We start from the raw sequence: 13,612 nt of genomic DNA on the forward strand, positions 1-13,612 counted from the left end.
GCAGGGCAGAAATTTGACAAACTTACTTGTTGGAAAGGTGGCACCCTATGATGGTGCCACTTTGAAAGTCACTGAGCTCTTCAGTAAGGCCATTCTACTGCCAATGTTTGTCTGTGGAGATTTCATGGCTGTGTTGCTCGATTTTATTCACCTGTCAGCAACGGGTGTGGTTAAAATAGCCGAATCCACTAATGTGAAGGGGTGTCCACATACTTTTATATATAAAATGTATCATGATGATAGGGATATTCCACAGGGCTGTAATCTGTTATAACACAGCAGTCTGTGTCTGGATGAAGAAGGAGAGAGAGACAGAGACATATAGAACAACAGAGCTTTAGATGGAATATACAACACCAGAAATGATAAATCTTCAGCTGATTCTAATATCAGAGTGGTGTGTATTAAGGATTTATAAGGATCATATATCAGATTGTTAAAAAGTCACCACTATCCGGCCTCCACCCAGTACCCTGCTCTGAATCTTAGTTACCACTATCCGGCCTCCACCCAGTACCCTGCCCTGAACCTTATTAACCACTGGCCAGCCTCCACCCAGTACCCTGCCATGACCGTTAGTCACTGTCACTATCCAGCCTCCACCCAGTACCCAGCCCTGAACCTTAGTCACTGTCACTATCCAGCCTCCACCCAGTACCCTGCCCTGAACATTAGTCACTGTCACTATCCGGCCTCCACCCAGTACCCTGCCCTGAACCTTAGTTACCACTATCCAGCCTCCACCCAGTACCCTGCCCTATACCTTAGTCAACACAAGCCATCCTCCACTCAGAACCCTGCCCTGAATCTTAGTTACCACATTCCAGCCTCCACCCAGTACCCTGCCCTGAACCTTAGCCACTGTCACTAGCCAGCCTCCACCCAGTATCCTGCCCTGAACCTTAGCCACTGTCACTAGCCAGCCTCCACCCAGAACCCTGCCATGAACCTTAGTTACTGTTACTAGCCAGCCTCCACCCAGTACCCTGCCCTGAACCTTAGTGACTCTTACTAGCCTCCACCCAGTACCCTGCCCTGAACCTTAGTTACTGTTACTAGCCAGCCTCCACCCAGTACCCTGCTCTGAACATTAGTCACCACTTGTCGGCCTCCACCCAGTACCCTGCCCTGCACCTTAGTTACCACTATCTAGCCTCCACCCAGTACCCTGCCCTATACCTTAGTTACCACTATCTAGCCTCCACCCAGTACCCTGCCCTACACCTTAGTTACCACTATCTAGCCTCCACCCAGTACCCTGCCCTATACCATAGTCAACACAAGCCAGCCTCCACTCAGAACCCTGCCCTGAATCTTAGTTACCACTAGCCAGTCTCCACTCAGAACCCTGCCCTGAATCTTAGTTACCACTATCCGTCCTCCACCCAGTACCCTGTCCTGAACATTAGTCTCTGTCTCTAGCCAGCCTCCACCCTGTACCTTTCCCTGAACATTAGTCAATACCTAACGGCCGCCACCCAGTACCCTGCCCTGAACCTTAGTCACTGTCACTATCCAGCCTCCACCCAGTACCCTGCCCTGAACCTTAGTCACTGTCACTATCCAGCCTCCACCCAGTACCCTGCCCTGAACCTTAGTCACTGTCACTATCCAGCATCCACCCAGTACCCTGCCCTGAAACTTAGTCACTGTCACTATCCAGCCTCCACCCAGTACCCTGCCCTGAACCTTAGTCACTGTCGCTATCCAGCCTCCACCCAGTATCCTACCCTGAACCTTAGTTACCTCCATCCGGCCTCCACCCAGTACCCTGCCCTGAACCTTAGATACCACTATCCAGCCTCCATCCAGTACCCTGCCCTTCACCTTCGTCAACATTAGCCGGCCTACACCCAGTACCCTGCCCGGAACATTAGTCACGGTCACTATCCAGCCTCCATCAAGTACACTGCCCCGAAACATAGATACCACTGGCCGGCCTCCACCCAGTACCCTGGCCCGAACCTTAGATACCACTGGCTGGCCTCCACCCAGTACCCTGCCCCAAATCTTTGTTACTGTTGCTAGCAGGCCTGCACCCAGTGCCCAACCCTAAACATTAGTCACTGTCACTATCCGGCCTCCACCCAGTATCCTACCCTGAACCTTAGTTACCACTATCCAGCCTCCACCCAGTACCCTGCCCTGAACCTTAGTTACCACTATCCAGCCTCCACCCAGTACCCTGCCCTGAACCTTAGTTACCACTATCCAGCCTCCACCCAGTACCCTGCCCTGAACCTTTGTCACTGTTACTAGCAGGCCTCCACCCAGTATCCTACCCTGAACCTTAGTTACCACTATCCGGCCTCCACCCAGTATCCTACCCTGAACCTTAGATACCACTATCCAGCCTCCATCCAGTACCCTGCCCTTCACCTTCGTCACCATTAGCCGGCCTCCACCCAGTGCCCTGCCCTGAACCTTAGTCTCCACTAGCCAGCTTCCACCCAGTACCCTGCCCTGAACCTTAGTCTCCACTAGCCAGCTTCCACCCAGTACCATGCCCTGAACCTTAATCACAGTTACTAGCCGGCCTCCACCCAGAACCCTGCCATAAACCATAGTCACAGTTACTTATCGGCCTCCACCCAGTACCCTGCCCTGAACCTTAGTCAACGCTAGCCATCCTGCACCCAGTACCCTGCCCTGAACCTTAGGTACCAATCGCCAGACTCCACCTAGTACCCTGCCCTGAACCTTAGTCACTGTTACAAGTCGGCCTTCGCCCAGTACCCTGCCCCAAACCTTAGTCACCACTAGTCAGCCTCCACCCAGTACCCTGCCATGAAACTTAGTCACAGTTACTAGCCAGCCTCCACCAAGTATCCTGCCCTGAACCTTAGTTACCACTAGCCAGCCTCCACCCAGTTCCCTGCCCTGAACCTTAGGTATAATTCGCCAGCCTCCACCTAGCCAGTCTCCACCTAGTTCCCTGCACTAAAGCTAAGTCACAGTTACTAGCTGGCCTCCACCCAGTACCCTGCCCTGAACCTTAGTCACAGTTACTAGACGTCCTCCACCCAGTACCCTGACCTGAACCTTAGTCACAGTTACTAGTCAGCCTCCACCCAGTACCCTGCCCTGAACCTTAGTTACTGTTACTAGCCAGCCTCCACCCAGTACCCTGCCCTGAACCTTAGTCACAGTTACTAGTCAGCCTTCACCCAGTACCCTGCCCTGAACCTTAGTTACTGTTACTAGCCAGCCTCCACCCAGTACCCTGCCATGAACCTTAGTTACTGTTACTAGTCAGCCTCCACCCAATTCCCTGCCCTGAACCTTAGTTACTGTTACTAGCCAGCCTCCACCCAGTACCCTGCCCTGAACCTTAGTTACTGTTACTAGCCAGCCTCCACCCAGTACCCTGCCCTGAACCTTAGTTACTGTTACTAGCCTCCACCCAGTACCCTGCCCTGAACCTTAGTTACTGTTACTAGCTAGCCTCCACCCAGTACCCTGCCCTGAACCTTAGTTACTGTTACTAGCTAGCCTCCACCCAGTACCCTGCCCTGGACCTTAGTTACTGTTACTAGCTAGCCTCCACCCAGTACCCTGCCCTGAACCTTAGTTACTGTTACTAGCTAGCCTCCACCCAGTACCCTGCCCTGAACCTTAGTTGCTGTTACTAGCCTGCCTCCACCCAGTACCCTGCCCTGAACCTTAGTCACTGTTTCTAGCTAGCCTCCACCCAGTACCCTGCCCTGAACCTTAGTTACTGTTACTAGCTAGCCTCCACCCAGTACCCTGCCCTGAACCTTAGTCACTGTTACTAGCTAGCCTCCACCCAGTACCCTGCCCTGAACCTTAGTTACTGTTACTAGCCTGCCTCCACCCAGTACCCTGCCCTGAACCTTAGTCACTGTTTCTAGCTACCCTCCACCCAGTACCCTGCCCTGAACCTTAGTTACTGTTACTAGCTAGCCTCCACCCAGTACCCTGCCCTGAACCTTAGTCACTGTTACTAGCTAGCCTCCACCCAGTACCCTGCCCTGAACCTTAGTTACTGTTACTAGCTAGCCTCCACCCAGTACCCTGCCCTGAACCTTAGTTACTGTTACTAGCCTCCACCCAGTACCCTGCCCTGAACCTTAGTTACTGTTACTAGCCTCCACCCAGAAACTGCTGCCCTGAACCTTAGTTACTGTTACTAGCCTCCACCCAGTACCCTGCCCTGAACCTTAGTTACTGTTACTAGCCTCCACCCAGTACCCTGCCCTGAACCTTAGTTACTGTTACTAGTTAGCCTCCACCCAGTACCCTGCCCTGAACCTTAGTCACTGTTACTAGCCGGCTACCACCCAGTACCCTGCCCTGAACCTTAGTTACTGTTACTAGCTAGCCTCCACCCAGTACCCTGCCCTGAACCTTAGTTACTGTTACTAGCTAGCCTCCACCCAGTACCCTGCCCTGAACCTTAGTTACTGTTACTAGCCTGCCTCCACCCAGTACCCTGCCCTGAACCTTAGTTACTGTTACTAGCTAGCCTCCACCCAGTACCCTGCCCTGAACCTTAGTCACTGTTACTAGCTAGCCTCCACCCAGTACCCTGCCCTGAACCTTAGTTACTGTTACTAGCCTCCACCCAGTACCCTGCCCTGAACCTTAGTCACCACTAGCCAGCCTCCACCCAGTACCCTGCCATGAACCTTAGTTACTGTTACTAGCTAGCCTCCACCCAGTACCCTGCCCTGAACCTTAGTTACTGTTACTAGCCTCCACCCAGTACCCTGCCCTGAACCTTAGTCACCACTAGCCAGCCTCCACCCAGTACCCTGCCCTGAACCTTAGATAATGTTACTAGCCTCCACCCAGTACCCTGCCCTGAACCTTAGTTACTGTTACTAGCCAGCCTCCACCCAGAAACTGCTGCCCTGAACCTTAGAAACTGTTACTAGCCGGCCTCCACCCAGTACCCTGCCCTGAACCTTAGTGACTGTTACTAGCCTCCACCCAGTACCCTGCCCTGAACCTTAGTTACTGTTACTAGCCAGCCTCCACCCAGTACACTGCCCTGAACCTTAGTTACTGTTACTAGCCTCCACCCAGTACCCTGCCCTGAACCTTAGAAACTGTTACTAGCCTCCACCCAGTACCCTACCTGAACCTTAGTTACTGTTACTAGCCTCCACCCAGTACCCTGCCCTGAACCTTAGTTACTGTTACTAGCCTCCACCCAGTACCCTGCCCTGAACCTTAGTTACTGTTACTAGCCTCCACCCAGAAACTGCTGCCCTGAACCTTAGTTACTGTTACTAGCCTCCACCCAGTACCCTGCCCTGAACCTTAGTTACTGTTACTAGTTAGCCTCCACCCAGTACCCTGCCCTGAACCTTAATTACTGTTACTAGCCTCCACCCAGTACCCTGCCCTGAACCTTAGATAATGTTACTAGCCTCCACCCAGTACCCTGCCCTGAACCTTAGTTACTGTTACTAGCCAGCCTCCACCCAGAAACTGCTGCCCTGAACCTTAGAAACTGTTACTAGCCGGCCTCCACCCAGTACCCTGCCCTGAACCTTAGTGACTGTTACTAGCCTCCACCCAGTACCCTGCCCTGAACCTTAGTTACTGTTACTAGCCAGCCTCCACCCAGTACACTGCCCTGAACCTTAGTTACTGTTACTAGCCTCCACCCAGTACCCTGCCCTGAACCTTAGAAACTGTTACTAGCCTCCACCCAGTACCCTACCTGAACCTTAGTTACTGTTACTAGCCTCCACCCAGTACCCTGCCCTGAACCTTAGTTACTGTTACTAGCCTCCACCCAGTACCCTGCCCTGAACCTTAGTTACTGTTACTAGCCTCCACCCAGAAACTGCTGCCCTGAACCTTAGTTACTGTTACTAGCCTCCACCCAGTACCCTGCCCTGAACCTTAGTTACTGTTACTAGTTAGCCTCCACCCAGTACCCTGCCCTGAACCTTAATTACTGTTACTAGCCTCCACCCAGTACCCTGCCCTGAACCTTAGTTACTGTTACTAGCTAGTCTCCACCCAGTACCCTGCCCTGAACCTTAGTTACTGTTACTAGCTAGTCTCCACCCAGTACCCCGCCCTGAACCTTAGTTACTGTTACTAGCCAGCCTCCACCCAGTACCCTGCCCTGAACCTTAGATACTGCTGCCCTGAACCTTACTTACTGTTACTAGCCTCCACCCAGTACCCGCTCTGAACCTTAGTTACTGTTACTAGCCTCCACCCAGTACCCTGCCCTGAACCTTAGTTACTGTTACTAGCCGGCCTCCACCCAGTACCCGCTCTGAACCTTAGTTACTGTTACTAGCCTCCACCCAGAACCCTGCCCTGAACCTTAGTTACTGTTACTAGCCAGCCTCCACCCAGTACCCTGCCCTGAACCTTAGTTACTGTTACTATCCTCCACCCAGTACTCTGCCCTGAACCTTAGTTACTGTTACTAGCCGGCCTCCACCCAGTACCCGCTCTGAACCTTAGTTACTGTTACTAGCCAGCCTCCACCCAGTACCCTGCCCTGAACCTTAGTTACTGTTACTAGCCTCCACCCAGTACCCTGCCCTGAACCTTAGTTACTGTTACTAGCCTCCACCCAGTACCCTGCCCTGAACCTTAGTTACTGTTACTAGCCTCCACCCAGTACCCTGCCCTGAACCTTAGTGACTGTTACTAGCCTCCACCGAGTACCCTGCCCTGAACCTTAGTTACTGTTACTAGCCTCCACCGAGTACCCTGCCCTGAACCTTAGATACTGTTACTAGCCTCCACCCAGTACCCTGCCCAGTACCCTGCCCTGAACCTTAGATACTGTTACTAGCCAACCTCCACCCAGTACCCTGCCCTGAACCTTAGTTACTGTTACTAGCCAGCCTCCACCCAGTACACTGCCCTGAACCTTAGTTACTGTTACTAGCCTCCACCCAGTACCCTGCCCTGAACCTTAGAAACTGTTACTAGCCTCCACCCAGTACCCTACCTGAACCTTAGTTACTGTTACTAGCCTCCACCCAGTACCCTGCCCTGAACCTTAGTTACTGTTACTAGCCTCCACCCAGTACCCTGCCCTGAACCTTAGTTACTGTTACTAGCCTCCACCCAGAAACTGCTGCCCTGAACCTTAGTTACTGTTACTAGCCTCCACCCAGTACCCTGCCCTGAACCTTAGTTACTGTTACTAGTTAGCCTCCACCCAGTACCCTGCCCTGAACCTTAGTTACTGTTACTAGCTAGCCTCCACCCAGTACCCTGCCCTGAACCTTAGTTACTGTTACTAGCTAGTCTCCACCCAGTACCCTGCCCTGAACCTTAGTTACTGTTACTAGCTAGTCTCCACCCAGTACCCCGCCCTGAACCTTAGTTACTGTTACTAGCCAGCCTCCACCCAGTACCCTGCCCTGAACCTTAGATACTGCTGCCCTGAACCTTACTTACTGTTACTAGCCTCCACCCAGTACCCGCTCTGAACCTTAGTTACTGTTACTAGCCTCCACCCAGTACCCTGCCCTGAACCTTAGTTACTGTTACTAGCCGGCCTCCACCCAGTACCCGCTCTGAACCTTAGTTACTGTTACTAGCCTCCACCCAGAACCCTGCCCTGAACCTTAGTTACTGTTACTAGCCAGCCTCCACCCAGTACCCTGCCCTGAACCTTAGTTACTGTTACTATCCTCCACCCAGTACTCTGCCCTGAACCTTAGTTACTGTTACTAGCCGGCCTCCACCCAGTACCCGCTCTGAACCTTAGTTACTGTTACTAGCCAGCCTCCACCCAGTACCCTGCCCTGAACCTTAGTTACTGTTACTAGCCTCCACCCAGTACCCTGCCCTGAACCTTAGTTACTGTTACTAGCCTCCACCCAGTACCCTGCCCTGAACCTTAGTTACTGTTACTAGCCTCCACCCAGTACCCTGCCCTGAACCTTAGTGACTGTTACTAGCCTCCACCGAGTACCCTGCCCTGAACCTTAGTTACTGTTACTAGCCTCCACCGAGTACCCTGCCCTGAACCTTAGATACTGTTACTAGCCTCCACCCAGTACCCTGCCCAGTACCCTGCCCTGAACCTTAGATACTGTTACTAGCCAACCTCCACCCAGTACCCTGCCCTGAACCTTAGATACTGTTACTAGCCAACCTCCACCCAGTACCCTGCCCTGAACCTCAGTTACTGTTATTAGCCTCCACCCAGTACCCTGCCCTGAACCTTAGTTACTGTTACTAGCCAACCTCCACCCAGTACCCTGCCCTGAACCTTAGATACTGTTATTAGCCAACCTCCACCCAGTACCCTGCCCTGAACCTCAGTTACTGTTATTAGCCTCCACCCAGTAACTGCTGCCCTGAACCTTAGTTACTGTTACTAGCCTCCACCCAGTAACTGCTGCCCTGTGTACATAGATCCGTTGAACACTTGTCACTTTATTCATGTTTTCATACTGTTTTACACTGTATGTATATACTGTATTCTAGTCATGGTTCATCCTATATAACTACTGTCTATACTGTCTATATACACCATCCTATATAACTACTGTCTATACTGTCTATATACACCATCCTATATAACTACTGTCTATACACACCATCCTATATAACTACTGTCTATACACACCATCCTATATAACTACTGTCTATACTGTCTATATACACCATCCTATATAACTACTGTCTATACACACCATCCTATATAACTACTGTCTATACACACCATCCTATATAACTACTGTCTATACACACCATGCTATATAACTACTGTCTATACACACCATCCTATATAACTACTGTCTATATACACCATCCTATATAACTACTGTCTATACACACCATCCTATATAACTACTGTCTTTACACACCATCCTATATAACTACTGTCTATACACACCATCCTATATAACTACTGTCTATACACACCATCCTATATAACTACTGTCTATACACACCATCCCATATAACTACTGTCTATACTGTCTATACACACCATCCTATATAACTACTGTCTATACACACCATCCCATATAACTACTGTCTATACACACCATCCCATATAACTACTGTCTATACACACCATCCTATATAACTACTGTCTATACTGTCTATATACACCATCCTATATAACTACTGTCTATACACACCATCCTATATAACTACTGTCTATACTGTCTATACACACCATCCTATATAACTACTGTCTATACTGTCTATACACACCATCCTATATAACTACTGTCTATACACACCATCCTGTATAACTACTGTCTATATACACCATCCTATATAACTACTGTCTATACACACCATCCTATATAACTACTGTCTATACACACCATCCTATATAACTACTGTCTATACACACCATCCCATATAACTACTGTCTATACACACCATCCCATATAACTACTGTCTATACACACCATCCTATATAACTACTGTCTATACTGTCTATATACACCATCCTATATAACTACTGTCTATACTGTCTATATACACCATCCTATATAACTACTGTCTATACACACCATCCTATATAACTACTGTCTATACACACCATCCTATATAACTACTGTCTATACACACCATCCCATATAACTACTGTCTATACACACCATCCCATATAACTACTGTCTATACTGTCTATATACACCATCCTATATAACTACTGTCTATACTGTCTATACACACCATCCTATATAACTACTGTCTATACACACCATCCTTTTTAACTACTGTCTATACACACCATCCCATATAACTACTGTCTATACTGTCTATACACACCATCCTATATAACTACTGTCTATACACACCATCCTATGTAACTACTGTCTATACACACCATCCTATATAACTACTGTCTATACTGTCTATACACACCATCCTGTATAACTACTGTCTATACACACCATCCTATGTAACTACTGTCTATACACACCATCCTATGTAACTACTGTCTATACACACCATTCTATATAACTACTGTCTATACACACCATCCTATATAACTACTGTCTTTACACACCATCCTATATAACTACTGTCTATACACACCATCCTATATAACTTCTGTCTATACACACCATCCTATATAACTACTGTCTATACTGTCTATACACACCATCCCATATAACTACTGTCTATACACACCATCCCATATAACTACTGTCTATACACACCATCCTATATAACTACTGTCTATACTGTCTATACACACCATCCTATATAACTACTGTCTATACACACCATCCTTTTTAACTACTGTCTATACACACCATCCCATATAACTACTGTCTATACTGTCTATACACACCATCCTATATAACTACTGTCTATACACACCATCCTATGTAACTACTGTCTATACACACCATCCTATATAACTACTGTCTATACACACCATCCTATATAACTACTGTCTATACACACCATCCTATATAACTACTGTCTATACTGTCTATACACACCATCCTATATAACTACTGTCTATACACACCATCCTATATAACTACTGTCTATACTGTCTATACACACCATCCTGTATAACTACTGTCTATACTGTCTATACACACCATCCTATATAACTACTGTCTATACACACCATCCTATATAACTACTGTCTATACTGTCTATACACACCATCCTATATAACTACTGTCTATACACACCATCCTATATAACTACTGTCTATATACACCATCCCATATAACTACTGTCTATACACACCATCCCATATAACTACTGTCTATACTGTCTATACACACCATCCCATATAACTACTGTCTATACACACCATCCCATATAACTACTGTCTATACACACCATCCTATATAACTACTGTCTATACACACCATCCTATATAACTACTGTCTATACTGTCTATACACACCATCCTGTATAACTACTGTCTATACTGTCTATACACACCATCCTATATAACTACTGTCTATACACACCATCCTATATAACTACTGTCTATACTGTCTATACACACCATCCTATATAACTACTGTCTATACACACCATCCTATATAACTACTGTCTATACACACCATCCTGTATAACTACTGTCTATACACACCATCCGATATAACTACTGTCTTTACACACCATCCTATATAACTACTGTCTATACACACCATCCTATATAACTACTGTCTATACACACCATCCTATATAACTACTGTCTTTACACACCATCCTATATAACTACTGTCTATACACACCATCCTATATAACTACTGTCTATACACACCATCCTGTATAACTACTGTCTATACTGTCTATACACACCATCCTATATAACTACTGTCTATACTGTCTATACACACCATCCCATATAACTACTGTCTATACTGTCTATACACACCATCCTATATAACTACTGTCTATACACACCATCCTATATAACTACTGTCTATACACACCATCCTATATAACTACTGTCTTTACACACCATCCTATATAACTACTGTCTATACACACCATCCTATAAACTACTGTCTATACACACCATCCTATATAACTACTGTCTATACACACCATCCTATAATAATTACTGTCTATACTGTCTATACACACCATTATATAGATTTATATTCTGGACTCTGACATGGCTCGTTCTGATATTTCTAAATGTATTTGTTTAAATTGTTTCGATGATGTGTGTATTGTTAGGTATTACTGCACTGTTGGAGGTAGAAACACAGGCATTTCACTGCACCTGATTTAACATCTGCTAATCTGTGTACCAATAAACTTCACTTTGATTTCAAAGGTTCCTCAAAGGGCAGAGGTTTCAGTGTAGCTTCTTACTGATCACACACACACACACACACTGATCACACACACTGATCACACACACTGATCACACACACACACACACTGATCACACACACTGATCACACACACTGATCACACACACACACACTGATCACACACACTGATCACACACACTGATCACACACACACACACTGATCACACACACTGATCACACACACACACACACTGATCACACACACACACACACTGATCACACACACACACACACACACACACTGATCACACACACTGATCACATACACACACTGATCACATACACACACACACACTGATCACACACACACACACACTGATCACACACACACACACACACACACACTGATCACACACACACACACACTGATCACACACACACACACACTGATCACACACACACACACACTGATCACACACACACACACACACACTGATCACACACACACACACACTGATCACACACACACACACACACACACACTGATCACACACACACACACACACTGATCACACACACACACACACTGATCACACACACACACACACACTGATCACACACACTGATCACATACACACACTGATCACATACACACACACACACTGATCACACACACACTGATCACACACACACACACACACTGATCACACACACACACACACACTGATCACACACACTGATCACACACACACACACTGATCACACACACACACACACACACACTGATCACACACACACACACACTGATCACACACACACACACTGATCACACACTGATCACACACACTGATCACACACACACACACACTGATCACACACACACACACTGATCACACACTGTCACACACACACACACACTGATCACACACACACACACTGATCACACACACTGATCACACACACTGATCACACACACTGATCACACACACTGATCACACACACACACACACACTGATCACACACACACACACTGATCACACACACTGATCACACACACACACACTGATCACACACACACACACTGATCACACACACACACACTGATCACACACACACACACACACTGATCACATACACACACTGATCACATACACACACTGATCACATACACACACTGATCACATACACACACTGATCACATACACACACACACTGATCACACACACACACACACAGTGATCACACACACTGATCACACACACACACACTGATCACACACACACACACTGATCACACACACACACACACTGATCACACACACACACTGATCACACACACTGATCACACACACTGATCACACACACACACTGATCACACACACACACACACACTGATCACACACACACACACACACACACACACACTGATCACACACACACACTGATCACACACACACACTGATCACACACACACTCACAAGATCTGTAACACCATCCATTACATTCAAATATATATATATATTCTATTCTGTTGCATATAGATAACAATAGATGTTTCTGATTATATGAATGCTGTTCTGCTGCAGTGTACTAAACACCCAAAGGGAAGGAATCGAATCCTATAGAATTGATGCTTTTATTATGTGGACTAGAATCAGATCAGGAGAGATCTACTGTATAAGAATTTAGCATAACATAGAGGACACACACACACACACATATATACACACACACACACACACACACACACACACACACACACACACACACATATATACACACACACACACACACACACACACACAGCCTAGATCGGAGACGGAACACAGCTTCCGCTGGATGCCTCCAATATTGCCCGCTGTGAAGCAGTCTCCTTGGCAACGGTCGGTC

This window comes from Salmo salar, chromosome 15 (genome assembly GCF_965601325.2).
Source record: "Salmo salar chromosome 15, fSalSal1, whole genome shotgun sequence".
NCBI classification, from domain to species: Eukaryota; Metazoa; Chordata; class Actinopteri; order Salmoniformes; family Salmonidae; genus Salmo; species Salmo salar.